Source organism: Euwallacea fornicatus, chromosome 20 (assembly GCF_040115645.1).
Source record: "Euwallacea fornicatus isolate EFF26 chromosome 20, ASM4011564v1, whole genome shotgun sequence".
NCBI classification, from domain to species: domain Eukaryota; kingdom Metazoa; phylum Arthropoda; class Insecta; order Coleoptera; family Curculionidae; genus Euwallacea; species Euwallacea fornicatus.
The window spans coordinates 2726834-2741268 of record NC_089560.1 but is presented as its reverse complement, the minus strand read 5'-3'; the positions used below and the strand labels follow the sequence as shown (position 1 = coordinate 2741268).

General features: G+C 40.0%; 1 protein-coding gene across 1 annotated transcript in view; it reads left to right on the top strand.

Moving 5' to 3' along the window:
• LOC136345506 (chaoptin-like) overlaps window positions 1-14435 on the top strand; it is an 81067-nt gene that overhangs the window by 1670 nt on the left and 64962 nt on the right. Inside the window, exon 2 of the mRNA XM_066293869.1 lies at window positions 4090-4234. The gene's annotated coding sequence lies outside the window, so the exon portion shown is untranslated. The remainder of the gene's footprint in view (window positions 1-4089; window positions 4235-14435) is intronic.

Below are 14435 nucleotides of genomic sequence, written 5' to 3'. Positions count from 1 at the left end.
ATCAGAGGCGTGACTTATTCTGGGAAAAATTGGCATCTCGGATAATTTTCCTTCAGGGCGCATCTTTCCCGATGTTATTGCTTAATGTATCAGAACCACGAACCACTCTTATGACTGTGCAAATTGCGTTCATGTCGATCAGTTCCAGAAACGCTGGCCCTTTGATGATTATCTAGTTAATAAGGCTATAAACCCCCCTTTTTCAATTTAATCCTTGGATACTATGTCTGTTATGTGGGAGATTACACTGCGTACAATTAATGCTGACGTTGTTCGAACCCGAACTAGGCTAACCTGGCTTTGTCCAGGTCAGGCGGACTAACCCAACTCCTCTTGGGTGTGCCAATGTATCCAGCCTGAATAAAAAAGGGGCTCCAGACCCGGAAGATCGATATTTACGGTGACACTCCCGGAAATAACTAGTTCTGCAGCTTATCTATTTTTTTTTCTATTCACCTGGTGGGCATTTTTCGTTATTCCATGCGTTCGGATCTTTTAATTCATACGAGTTAGAGCTTCCGCAAACTGCAGACCAGACAGTTGGCCCATAGTTTCGTCTAATCATGGCGAATTCTCATGTGCATGCATTTATTGGCCGATTTAGAATTGCTAGAAGAGGATCGATCTAGATCACACAGACACACACACACACACACACACACGCACACACACACACACACATGTCTTTATGCTAATTAAGCAACCGCTGCTCTCAATCTAATAATATTAATTTAATCGGCTCCGCATCTCTTGTAGCTTAGGATATCCCAGTGGGAAGGGAAATGGGACATAGGCCGTAACTGGAGCCCTTCTGAGAGTATCTCGCCCTTCTGAGAACGTTGAAAATATAGTTACACACCTAAGAACCTCTTAGGAACGTGCAATAGATGGTCGCGTCGTGGGTACAGAGTTTTGGCAGTCTCCTTTCTCTTTCGGGAGGAAATCCTTTCTCTTGAACGGGAAGGGATGCTCTCCCATTTGAGAAACGGAAGTTCGTAAAGAGGAAGGGTCGTCCTGCCGATGAGGAGGAAACTCACACGGACTGAGAAGGAGTCAGTAATTGTTTATAATATTATTTTGCCCGATGGGCGCAATTTTTCCCCAGTTTCTCTACGTCGTCAAACAGCCTACGTTTCACATATTCTCTTTGGGAGTTTGTCTAAAGTTTACAACGAGGGAGTTAGAGGGCTTGGAAGCAGGAGAAATTTAACTTCCTCCTTCATTTAATTTCAAATTTCTCATTACGCTGTTTGCAGGCGAATCACCGTTCAAGCGGTTTAGGGGCTGCAAGGTTGACACCATGTCGAACGGTGGCTGGAAAAAAATTTCGATCCCCCCCCCCCCCTTAGGGGTTTCAAACCTCACGAATGCTCTCATGGACGGCTCTGCAGAACGTGTTCCACGTTGGCGGATGCGATGCGCTATTCTGCAGAGCAATTCGTCGTGTCATGTCCCAGACAGATTCGCATCCAAGGTGCGACCTAACGCGAAGTTCCATCAAAACTCGGTCTCTTCTTGTGTAATTTCTCCAGAATGCAGACGTGTAAAAGGAAGCAAAAAGGATGATTATAGTTTTCCCTCCGTCTCCAAAACGATGTTTGAGCTTTGCATTAAAAACTTTCATTATTCTAGTTTGCGCTCGATAGGATCATTTATCTTTATATTCAACTCGTGTTCCGACATTGTTACATTCAATTTAAGTATGTTCCTCGGAGACAAGTCCGGGACGATATTCGGAGTCGCACGTATGCCATTGTTGTTTTTATTCTTATAAAATCGTTAAAACTGTTCGGGTCGTGGGGGAATTTGCATGGGGAGCATGTATCCAACCGCAATTTCCAGACGTTTTGCCGAGTTTGCACGTAACGAGGCCAAGAAGACGTCCCGCCTTAAACAGAAATGCACCCAATTTTTAGCAGCTTGCATGAATATAAAACGTGTTATCTCGTGCGGAATCCCATTATTTCCTTTAACCGGAGGGGGGCGTGTTTCGCGTATTATTTCGACTTTTTAATATCTTCTGGAAACTTGGTGAGCAAATTTATGAAATTTATCGGCAGACTCGTGCTTCGAGCCTGCAGATTAATGATGAGTAAACAAGAACGCCGATGCAGCGCACCAGATATCGCAATCCCATCAGAAATATGTGCATTTTAATAAACGCTCTCCTGAATATTCGATAACTCGTATCCTGTATCGGGCATTAAGCGAAACAATAAATTACGGTCCTGAAAATGTCGAATTTCATGGTGGGAACGCGCCATAATTTTATCTACGTTTTTCAGTTGATTGGTCGTTTTAATCTTATCTGGAAATGTGACAATTTGCGAGCAGATTTGGTTCCGCTTTACTCCGAAGATTATTTGTTTTTACTTCCTACCACATGTCTAATGACGTCAACAACGGAGCGCCGACGCGCTCGTCTCAAAAATTAAAAATCCGAGCAACAGCGTGGACGAAAAAATTTATCAAATATCCCCGTGTTACCCTTCAAGAGGCATTTTCAAGTGGAACAGCCATTGTTGCTGTTTACCCTCAAATCTGTCTTCCAAATTATTGCACCTCTTCCGCAGTAGCGTCCTGACACTTCAATAAACCCTGCATTTTCCCTGATGTAAAATATTCAAGACGCCAACCACGACACGAGGCGAGAAGATGTCGCATTCTCGGCTCCCGCAATTTTTCCCACAACTTTTGATTACTTCCTACATACTTTATCAAACTAGTGCGGCAAAAGTCGCTTTTTCGAATTATTTTATTTCGAATGAGCTCATTTCTTTCGCAAACTCGGCTCTATAACTGGAGGCGAACTTATGCGTCGCGATTTGCATACTCTTTGACACCTCCAGGAAAACCGGAAAAGTTGTTACGTAGTCTTTGCTGTTCTGTTTTGAGTTTGAAAAATGTGATCTCGTTTTGTAACGAGCATTAATCACGTAACCATTACGGTGATCACAGCTGGTGCGTGACGTAGAGGGACTGACGAAAAACTACGCACACCGGGCCAAATAGTTATGCCAACATGTAGAAAATAAAAAAATGCACAAAATTAAAATTTATCCCCTTTCCACCCCGCTAATCCCTAATTTAAAAATTTTTAATAAACTCCTAAATGTGCAGTTCGAAACGGAAGGCTGGGGCGATCTCACGGAGGGGGCGGCGGATGACGTAAGGAAATTGGGGAATAATAGTGGATAGCAAGCAGAAAAATTTTACAAAAAAATAGAAAGCGAAAAGGGCAGAAAATGTAAATATCTCCCTCGGCCTTATTTTCGAAAAAGATGTGCAGGGAAAAGGTAAACTAGTCCTCAAGGAGCTGCGTTGATGCCTTTAGGTGATGTTCGCAGGTACGAACTTTAATTTCAGACCCTACGACCTTTTCGCGGGATCTTTTTTTATCTGAAAGTTAAAATGCATTCATTTTACAATACGATACTCCGTGAGTTTGAAAAATTTGCGAACCTCTACTATCGCGAAACGAGACCTCACAATCACCTCTTCTCTGTATTGGCCGTGTCACATCATTCTTATCGCAAATTATTTTTTTACCTTTCTAACGTCGAGTAAATTATTGTAATTTTATAGAACGTCAGAGGACTTAACCGAGAGAAACAACCGATTCTGCTCTATCGACAACGATCGTTTCGCTCCTCCGTCGACGTACTGCACATTCAGGTTTTTCTTTTACTCACCGAGAGTCACGAAGCTATTTGATTAGAAACTGGAACGGGACAAATTGTAATAAGTTGCCATTAGGACCATTTCCGAGATCGAGCAGGGCCTGTAGTCTAGGTCGCGTATTCACGTGCTTAGGTCCGGAGTCAAAAAATCGAATTTATGAAGTGAATCTCTTCAAATTTAGACTTTTGAATTAAAACAACCTGGACCAATGTTGTGTGCCCGAAAAGTCACGTCTAGAACGAATCAAAAATTCACGCTCGAATTTCGACGATCTTGATTCTGAAAGATCGTTTCATTATGACGCCTGACGTCAATTTGAAATCCCAAAAATGTGCCTCTTCATTTATAAAAGGCAACCTCAAGTATCTTGAAGCTTTAAATGGTCCACAATTATGTTTCTTTCCACAGGGATGCCGGTGAGTTAATACCGTCCTAAGTTAGATCAAGCAGTTACCTTTCCCTGCTGGCAAGAGCGCGCATCTTTCTACTCTCTACGTATGCCGATGATCCAGAATTGATCGCGGCTTCCCAAATGTTATAACAACGAGACAGGGTAAGCAATATGTGGTTTTTACAACAACTTTATGTAATTTATACTATAGTTCTTATGCCAAGATTCTTCCCAAAACAAAAGGAAGACGACTAAGGTCTATTATTTCTGGTCGATGAATGCTCGCGTCATATTTTCCATTCGATTGATATTGTTATGTAGTGTTTCCAAATCAGTTAAGTCCTTGCAATTTCACTATCGTGGTAAAGATACAAATTGCGACTATCTAAAACTTTAAAACATAATCTATTTATTCTCGTTTCCTTAGGGTCTCCTTGCATTTCAAGTTGAGACGCAATTCTCTTTCTTCATAGTCAGAACGCCAGAATGCCTCTCTTCCCAGTCGCTTATGTTCCCCACGGGCATTCTAATAATTTGAATTCAAATATTCGCAGATTATTTTTCATTTTTAAAGTTCGTTAACTTTAAGGACACCTGCGTAAAAATGCATGATGCGTACGGGCATACGAGCTCCAATCGCGCTCACTTTAATCTGAAATGCGCCACTCAGTAACAATAATAATTAAGTCTCGTAATTTTGGGAAAATAATGCTTCACCACAGAGTATGAAACGATAAGAGTTCCACTAAAAAAACCACGTTTATTAATTAAAAAGTTGTGTGCTCTCTGCGGCATGCCTTGCAACAAATGATCGATATCCTCCTTGGGTATTCCATTCCGTGCTACCTCAAGGTGGTGTCGAAGGTCATCCAAATAGGATGGAACGGATACCTCAGTGCGTTTCTAAGACGCCGGCGTATCATATTTTAAAGATGTTCGATAGGTGATAGGTCCGGTGTCCGTGCAGGCCAAGGCAGCATTTCCAATTGTTCCAGGTACCTTCGAGTAACGTCCGTTGTATACGGCGGTGCATTATTCCGTAGGAAAATGCCATTTGGCAAAGTCTGCAGGAAGGGTACTAATACTAACTTCAAGACAAGTTTCAGGGTAAGTTTTTTTTCTGAAACCCTGGTCATTTAATACTCTATTATGGAGCATTATTTTGGGAAAATTACGAGACTCTATCATTATTATTATTACTGGATAGTGCGTTTCATATGAAATTGACTATACATTGGACACATTTCTATCTCGAATTTGTCGTTTTAAGTGTTCCCAGAGATGCTCGATCGGGTTGAGATCCGGCAACTGAAGCGGCCACTCTGATGCGGGGATGTTGTTATCATTCAGCCAATTTCTTACTAATAGCGATGAATGTTTAGGGTTGTTGTCCTGCTTTAAACGACAAAGCAAAGGTATGTCTTCATCAGCAAATGGCAGCATATGGCTCTTAAGAATGGCTAAGTATTGAAACCGATCCGTAATTCCCTCAATTTTGATTAATGATCCAATCAAGAGAAACATTCCCTTATCATTATACTGCCACCATCACGTTTCTCTGCTGGTTTCTGACGGTTGAGATCAAAAACCTAGTCCCTACAGATCTACGAACATAAGTTTCCCCATCAGAATTAAAAACGTTAACTTTAGTGCCATCACCGAAACAAAATGGTATTCCACTTTGAAGGTGAGCAAAATAAATGTTCCTGAGAAAATTTAGTCATGGCCCTTCTGTTCTTTTTAGAAATTAAGGGATTTTTCACTGCAATCCTTCCTACTAATTTCATTTCGCACAACCGACGACGTACAGTGCGATCGCTCATATCGATGTCACTATTGTTAGTTCTTGCTTGCTCTATAATCCTGGAGGACTTGCCACGAGCAGCAGATGATATTTCTTTAATCCGTCGATCGGTGGTGGCGGTCGTTTGTCTTGGACGTCCAGGTTCTAGGCCATCTTTTACATCCCCATAAGTGCCAGGTTTCTTAAAATTTTGGACACGGCCCCTTGGCTGATTTTTAACGTCTTCGCAATGTCTTTTTGGTCGCAGCCGTCGCGCGACCTTCGGATTATGGAATTTCTAAAACCTTTCGAAAAGTACCATTTCTTTGACATATTTCGCATAAAACGCCCCACACAATCGGACTGAGTGACTGATAATGCCCCCATAAACAACAATAATACAGAGTATTCCTTATTTTTGCCCAACAAAATAATTGTTTTTGGCAATAATTTCTTTTAAAGCAACGTTCCCAAGCCAAATATTGTACGGTGAATTTAGGGCCGTGCCTTTACTCTATGAACAAACTTTGAAGACGAAAACAAGAGCGATCATCAAGAAAATGTTGTTTCGAACGATATTCCATACTTTCGTCCACAACTGTACGTGTATCTGTTGCCGCTATAACTCTGCTTGATGCGCATGTCTGAGTCTGAACCCTAGACCTCCCCTTCAGGCGAAAAAGATCCGTCGGAGACTATTTCAGCATCCTGTCGAAACGAATAGGTCGTTTTCCCACGCACCTCTTGTCATCCGGTGGCTAGGCTCAACGAGCAACTCTCCATAAAATGACTTAATTTAACATGATCTTTTATGAGAGCTATTTAACTTGAACTTGACTTGAGCTCAAGCGAACTTCGCTCGAAAATCATATAAAGCGCTAAGCGGCTCCCAATCGTAAAGTTCGTTCTGGTGTCTGGGCGACTTTCCAGGAATTGCGCATGCAATATTAATGATTTTGGAGATACTTGCAACTGCCCACCGTAGAAAAAATCTTGATAAATATGTGAGGAGTGACGTTGTGATACGGAAACCCATTCCAAAAATCTCTTTGCAAACTTTCAGGTTTTCATTCCCAAAGGTTTCACGGAACAATACCGCGCCTATGCAGATTTATTCGGGCTGCCACAAGGGACAACTGTCGAACTTTCTAGGTAAGCATTTGAAAGTTTTACCAAATATGGGTAATTTTGAAACAAAACGCCTTAACGTTCCACTTAAATCGGCGAATTTTCGTCGCATAAATTCCCTTTGCGAAGAAACAAGAGTCATGCACAAATAATTTAAAAGTCGTTTAACCTGACAAAAAGGGCCCATCATTTAAAACCATTCCATTGCTTGTCCAGACCGAGTATTAAACGCCCTTTTTGCCTCAATTCCATTAAAGAAAACACAGAATGAAATGCTAGCAAATGGGTTTTTGGCCAACAATCGTTTAAATTAAACGCCTCTCTTTTGCTGCTGACTCCAGCACTGTCGTTGTTGAGGGAAAATGGAAAATTATTTTTAACTGGAAAGCGAAAGCTCGAAACGGGTTAAAAAATGTTTTCTTAGTTGCCTGACTAAAGCACACATCCGATAGAAAATTATCTGCTATAGCAGACCTCCCCTAATTCGATTTATCGAGGGCAAAGGTGAAACCCGAAATTGGGGCAGGCCACTTGACAACACATTCCTGCATTAAACCCAACTCCCTGTTCAACAAAGCTTGTCTGCCTGAAATGCATAATGGATTACTCAATTCTAATTCGCTTCCCATTACGCGGGACCTGTATAAATATTTCTGTTAAATTCAATTTCTATATTCAAGCCGAGATCCACCTAAGATTTTTATTGTTGAAGCGATTACAAGTTTATACGCAACACGTTAATCGAGGAGCCAGGAGCTGTTTAGCGTTCAAGTCACGTAAGGGCTCCACCGAGATGTAATCTTAATGGTCTATGATGGAGTTTTACCTGCACTTTGATGGATTTCTTTGGTGTTAGAAGTTTAAAAACTTCTTTCATCCGATTGAGAAACCCGAACAGTTGACACCGGGCAATGAAATTTGCATGGGGTCGCGAATGAAATTTCAAGTCCTCCTGCTCTCGTACCGTGATGTTCCAGGGGAGGTTAACAAATAACGTGCTCATGTATGTATAGTTGCCGCGACTAGCCTCCGTTTCCTTCCTTTGCATTGTGGCGAGTTCGGCGGACCTCACATCAAAATGGGGAAGTTATAAAATACCGTTGGATCCCCCCTGTAAATTGTTCCAGACAATGCATCGCGGCTTTTTAGAGATTTGTCACCAATTAAGGCCGCGCACCTCAAACGGAAAAATCCTTCCCCTTCGCCCATAAAATTCTATGGAAGCGCCCTGTTTACGGCTGTTTAAATATAAATAAGAGACCAAAGGAAACGGTTATTAAAGAAGATCAAAGGGGAAGTCGGAAAGGATTATCAGCAATTTTCTTTTATCTCAGGCGGATTGTCTGATGTTGCAAAGAAAATGGAAATCCCAGGCGAAATATTCAAACAAGTGTAGGGCTCCATTATGCAATGAACATAAATAATGCGCTCTGGATATTTCTTTTTCGGAAAAACGAAGCTCTGAAGGCTGAAATGTTTCGTTTGTAGGTATAAAATGCACAGCGCTGAGGTAAAATATTACGGAGCTTTGACACGACATGGCAAGTGTCAGCCTTTCTGTATGTTTAAAAATAAGTTTTTTCGCACAGATATAGGCAGTTCGAGTGTATCGCACGGGAATGGAACTTTCACAGCGGCTCAGGCATTAATGGAATATTCACCTTTCATTATATCTGAACTTGAACGTGCAGCAAAATATGTTATATTCAGCTACATACAGCGTTGGCCAAAATACTTGCAACCTTTCGAAAGTTCGCGTAAATTGAAAAGTCGATACCATCAAGTTTTTTTATGTAGTTCCGTTCTTAGTAAAGATACGTTGCAACCACAACAAAATAAAAAATACTCCTTACAAAACTTTATGTTTATAGCAAAATAATTAACGACGGGACAAAATTGTTGGAACCTAGTTGACTTAATGGAAAATCTCAACGTTAAAAATGAAAACAAAAGTATCTTTAGTGTTTGGTGTGATGTCCATTTGCTTTAACTACTTCAACCATCTTCCTAGGCCGTGATTCTATTAATTCTTCAATTAATCGCCGATCGATTTGATGCCAGGCTTGTGTGAGCCAAGTTCTTGACCATTTTTAATGGATTCCCCTGTTCGAAGCATACGATCAACGAGTTTCCATGAATTCTCTATTGAATCTAAATCCGGACCTTGGGTGGGCCACTTCATGGTACGCACTTGTTCTCGTTCTAACCACTCTTTCTCTACTTTCGAAGAGTGCTTATGACCTTTGTCATATTGGAAAATACAGTCAAACGGCATTGACTTAAACGAATAAGGTTCCATTACATTTCTCAATATGTCGCGACACGTGAGTCTGTTATTTTTCGAACAATACCATGAATGGGAACCGTATCATACCAAGAAAAACATCCTCATACTGACACACTTCCACCACCGTGTCTAACAGTAGGTTTAGTATATTTTTTATTTAGTCTTTGGCCCCTTGCACGTCTTACCTGGACCATACTCTCACTGGAAAGAAAGTTGTATTTTAATTCATCACTGAAAGAACTTTTTTCCGATCTTGCACTATCCAGTGAATGTGATCGAATGCAAATTGTAACCGTGTCTTGATGTTATTTTTTCGCGTTTCTTCGCTGGACCGTATGCCCTTAGATCACCTTCTAACGGCCTTCTTCTGATGGTTCTCGATGAAATGTCTAAATTTCCATTTACCTGCATTTTTGCAAGATCTTTGACGATAGCAAAAGCGGACCACTTTCGATAGTGTTGATAATTTTTTTTATCCGTTCGGTTGGAGGCTTTTTAGGCCTGTCTGGACTTTTTCCGGGATAACACGGCCGACACTCTAAACTTTTTAATAATACACGCCACAGTACTTTTGGGAATATTTAGTCTAATGGAAATATCTTTTTGATTATAAAACTGAATAATTCTAATTTTCAAATCGAGCGAATATTATTTGCTTTTTGCTATATTTGGAAAAGAGCCAGTGGTGTACGTAGCAAGAACTTAAAACGAAGTAGTCAAGGAAGTAATAAATGAGTGTAAAAATAACTTTTAACTAATAAAAAATAAGTTCCAAATAGTTTGGCCAGTACTGTATATAGAGAAGTTACTAGAAAATTTTTCACAAGGCAACTTTGAAAGTTATTTCTCGCTCAAGCGGTCGGAAAAACGGTCTTTTTGGTCTGTTTGCCATACTGCCCCACGACAGGTTTATAGTATTTTTCACTGGCAGCACTAGAACTATGTGAAGGAATCTCTATCGATTATCAATTCCAGAGTGTTGTAAATTACCAGCACCTCCATATTGTCCTGGAGAAGTCGGAGAGAAACGCCACTAGACTTTCCTCATAGTTTTGAAGTCTCTTCATCAGAACTGAAAGTGTTTGAGCAAATAACAGGAGATTTTCTACATGCTACAAATGAAAACTATCAAAAGGAGTACCAGCAATTAATGTGATAAAAAAAAAGGAAGCAGTTGCAAGATTTAATGAACGATATTTTTGTTTAATCATCTGGGAATCTAACTCAGCGAAACTGTTCGGGTCATAAAGCTGGTTCGCGCAGTAAAAACAGAATTTTCATACAGAATTGTAAAAACTTGCATTCTATTTACCCCAGGTTTCTGAGACCGTTTAGTAAGAGACTGCGTATTTTCCATTAAATTAACATCGCCTAAAACTACAACGGCACTGTTTTCATTGCCAACAATTCCACTGCCCATCCACTTTCAGTCTTGACAAAGCCAGTTTCCACGAACTTGTTTAATAACGCTGCGACGTATTTAATATGTCGGAATTCTTATCTGAATAGTTAATGTTAAATAGGCGAACAGAGGCTCTAACGGAACTTCTTCGTTGGTAGTAGAGTATCACAAATATAAATTATAATAAATGTAATAATAAATTAATACAATTGAAGATATCAAAGATGTGTGATTAGTTCGACGCTATGACAACGTTCTCTCTTCTATAAATTCCAGAGCAGGTTTGGCTGAATGCTTAAAAATAAGTCCGCACCCGCGTATAAAAGGATGAAAAGAGCTGTTAAGGAAGGTGCTGCACGATCCCTCTTGTGGAAATTTTAAATTTTAGACGATTATTATGATGGCGACAGAGGTTATTGACACATTTCAATCTTAGATTTGAACCCCTTGCGGGAAAGACTTGACTTGAATTATTTTTTTACTTAAAAGGGGAATTTCAGATATATATTTTTTACTCTACGGCAATAAGCCAGTGGATGGATTTGTCCACAGCTCTATAAGGGCATAGTATAATAATTTCAAACCTGTCTGCAAAGACATGACATGAGCTGCTATCATTTTAATTTTTTTTTCATAATCGACTCGCTCATGACTCACATTTCTTTCTCGGAGATGTGTCTGTGAGACTTTTCATGTTCAAAATTGTTGTTCTCTATCACAACGTCTTCAACGGGCGGGTGCTTGAATTAAATATTCGCCTTGGAAATTTCCGTGCACATAGGTCTACAATACTCGACACACATCAGCATTTCCAACTCCGCAAATTCGAGAATACGACTAAAACCTCTGGGATTCAGCTTTTTGCAACTATCTACGAATTTCTCATTTCCAAGTAATCTGATTTGCCTACTCCAGATTCTAATCCCGCCTTAATATCATAATTATCCTAACGCAATTCCTATGAATAATGGCACCATTTTTCACTCTCCTTCTCATTTTCTTGATTTACTATTTAGATCCTAAAACACCGTCGACTGTTTAAAATTCATCTCAAAAATACAGCGGCATTAATAAGTACGGCAGGTCAAGAATTAACACGCTCTAAGCAGTTGTTGCCTTCAATTATCCTATCTCCAGGATTTTTCCAGGAACTTCAGCACGCGTCAAGACTGGCTGATTCCTGCTAACTTTAAAATTTGTAAACTTTGCTTCTCGACGTGACATTTTCAAAGCGAACCGGAGGCGAATATTCCCTGCTAAAACACACTCGTTTCGGCTTATACATGCTACTGTAAAGTTCCCTAAAACTGGATTACTTCCAGATTTCTTACCCCGAAATAGATGTCGGTACTTTGGGGGAAAATAGAATGAAACTTCCAACATTTGTATTAGGCACTTGGAATGCTCTCCGGGAAGAAAAGTGTCTGCAGTAATTTATGGGAGTTTCTTCGAGTTATTATTGGTGTATTGGAGGAATTGAAATTCAATACAACTTTCTGCATAAGTTGCGTAGAAGTTACATTCAGGAACATTATTAATTTAAACGATGATTTATTTAGGGGATGGCGTATCTGGTGAAGGAATATGGAGTCCTGCTACTTCAGGGCTGATACTTAAAATAAACAAATAAAAATATCGCAGGACTCGGTTATTAAGGGAGATCAAAAGAAAGCCGGAAAGAATTATCAGCAATCTCGTTTTACGTCCGGTGGAATGTTTGAAATTGCAAGTAAAGGAACGATCCTTCGGGAAATGTGCACATTTATGTAGGAACACACAATATTTATTATCCTATCTTAAGTTCCCTAGAAAAGCTTATTTCAGAGCTTAATAAAAAATCAAGACTTCTAAGATAAAGGTTTAAGTTAATTATAGGAAATAGCGTTGGGCCAGCGACGTTACCTTTCATTCATATTTAAAAGGAAATCTAATTATTAAGCTTGTTCTGAAAGTTTTCCTAAAATCGAAACTTCAGATTGTTCTTTTAGGTTTGTCGAAGTAATAAAACTTTTTAACAAGGTAATTTTTACAACAGAGCACTATGCGGAAGCGTACAATTGCGTATTAAAATGCAAGCGAAAACATAATTTGAGGAAATATAACGTCGAATAATTAAGAAACTTTTAAGTCTAATAACAACTACATTACAACATAAACAAGTTGAGTTAAGAACGTGGCATTTGAAACGAAGTTTCTCGGTTGCTGAACTAAGCCGGACAGGCCTCGAGGGCCTTTATGCAGCTATGCTCAAAACCAACTGAAACCACTGCTATTTTCGTAATGGTCTTCATCGATTTGTTGACAAACTGTTCGGACAATCGTTGTTGCCCGCTTTGGAACCACAAATTATGGCTATTTGCCCCGGTAATTATTGTGGAATGACCTGCTTTATAGCACCAGACGACCTTCTGGCTGTCGAGCAAACCAGGCATACTAATTTGAAGACATTAAGCTGTGCGACTGACGTGTAGTTTCTGTGAAACTAAATGAATGTCCATCGGAGATGACGTAATGCCATTTTTGGTAACTAGTGCCGAAATCAGCTCTTTTCGGCACAATCAGCACAACGCCGGACAAGACATAAATTAAAAAGTTTCGCAGTCAGCATAATCCCGCTTATGTTAATGGCATGTTTTTGTTTGTTTTCGTGCCTCTCGGGAAAAAATATCCACTAGTCAGGAAATAACTTGATAAATTATAACACTGTGTGTAAACTAGTGTATCGAGCGAGAGACGATTCTTCGAATGAGGGTAAACGTCGTTTAGAAGAAACGAAGGTGTACGGCCTAATTCAAAAATCCGAAGGCCCGATCTAACAGCCTGAACTAACGGGAGAATAAGATAATCCACAACGCCGTACACACCAGAGTGGGTATAGAGTGCAGATCAGCCAGCACAGGTGAATACAGTTCTATAAAAGCATGGTAAAAGTATTGGGGGTACAAAGGCGCGAACATACCACAAAGGGGGAGAAATTAATTTCATTAGGACAATTTAGACGCAGGACAATTTTGCGAAAAAAAGGGAGACCGAAAGGGCAAGAAATCCTAAAACAAACTCGAAAGTTTTCCCTAGAATTCGTTGCACCATTTCTCTCTTGAAACTGTGCGGACGGTTAGCGACAGGTGTAACTGTTGGACCCTGTAGCTAGACAAGTTTAAAATATGGCTTTAAGTTGAGGACGGATTTGGGGTTCACTATCACTTGCGAGCTCACTCACTTGATGAAACATCAGCGCCTAACGAGAGACGCGACGCTTCGGAAATTTTTTGATATGGATCAACAGCTTGTGCTTGATATTTTATATTAAAAAAATATATGAGCACGAGTCAAGTTGGGATGCGAGCGAATGGCATTTGGAATGAATTACCAAAGAAGCAACAATTTGACGTTGCCGTAAACGAGGGAACGGAAGTGGCAGAGGCATCTGGGATCCTTCGATTCGCAGTAAAAAAAACACAAAGAGCTGTAGAGGAGCAAAGGAAGCCCAATTCTCCAATTTATGGATAAAGAGCAATTCTGTCCAAAAAAGAGGACAAAACAGAGGTCTTTACAGCCTGAATTAAGACATCCGTGCAGTTTGCAAAGGGCTCTGCAAAACCGAAAAATGGCCAATGTTTGAAAATGTATTTGCTATTAATATCATTACTATTATAAACATTTATACTGCATTTTGCTATCACATTAATGAATAAACTCAGCATAAATACTTTTACTTGAATCTTCTACGCTTACATTGCGGTCACAAAGAATGCAACCTTTT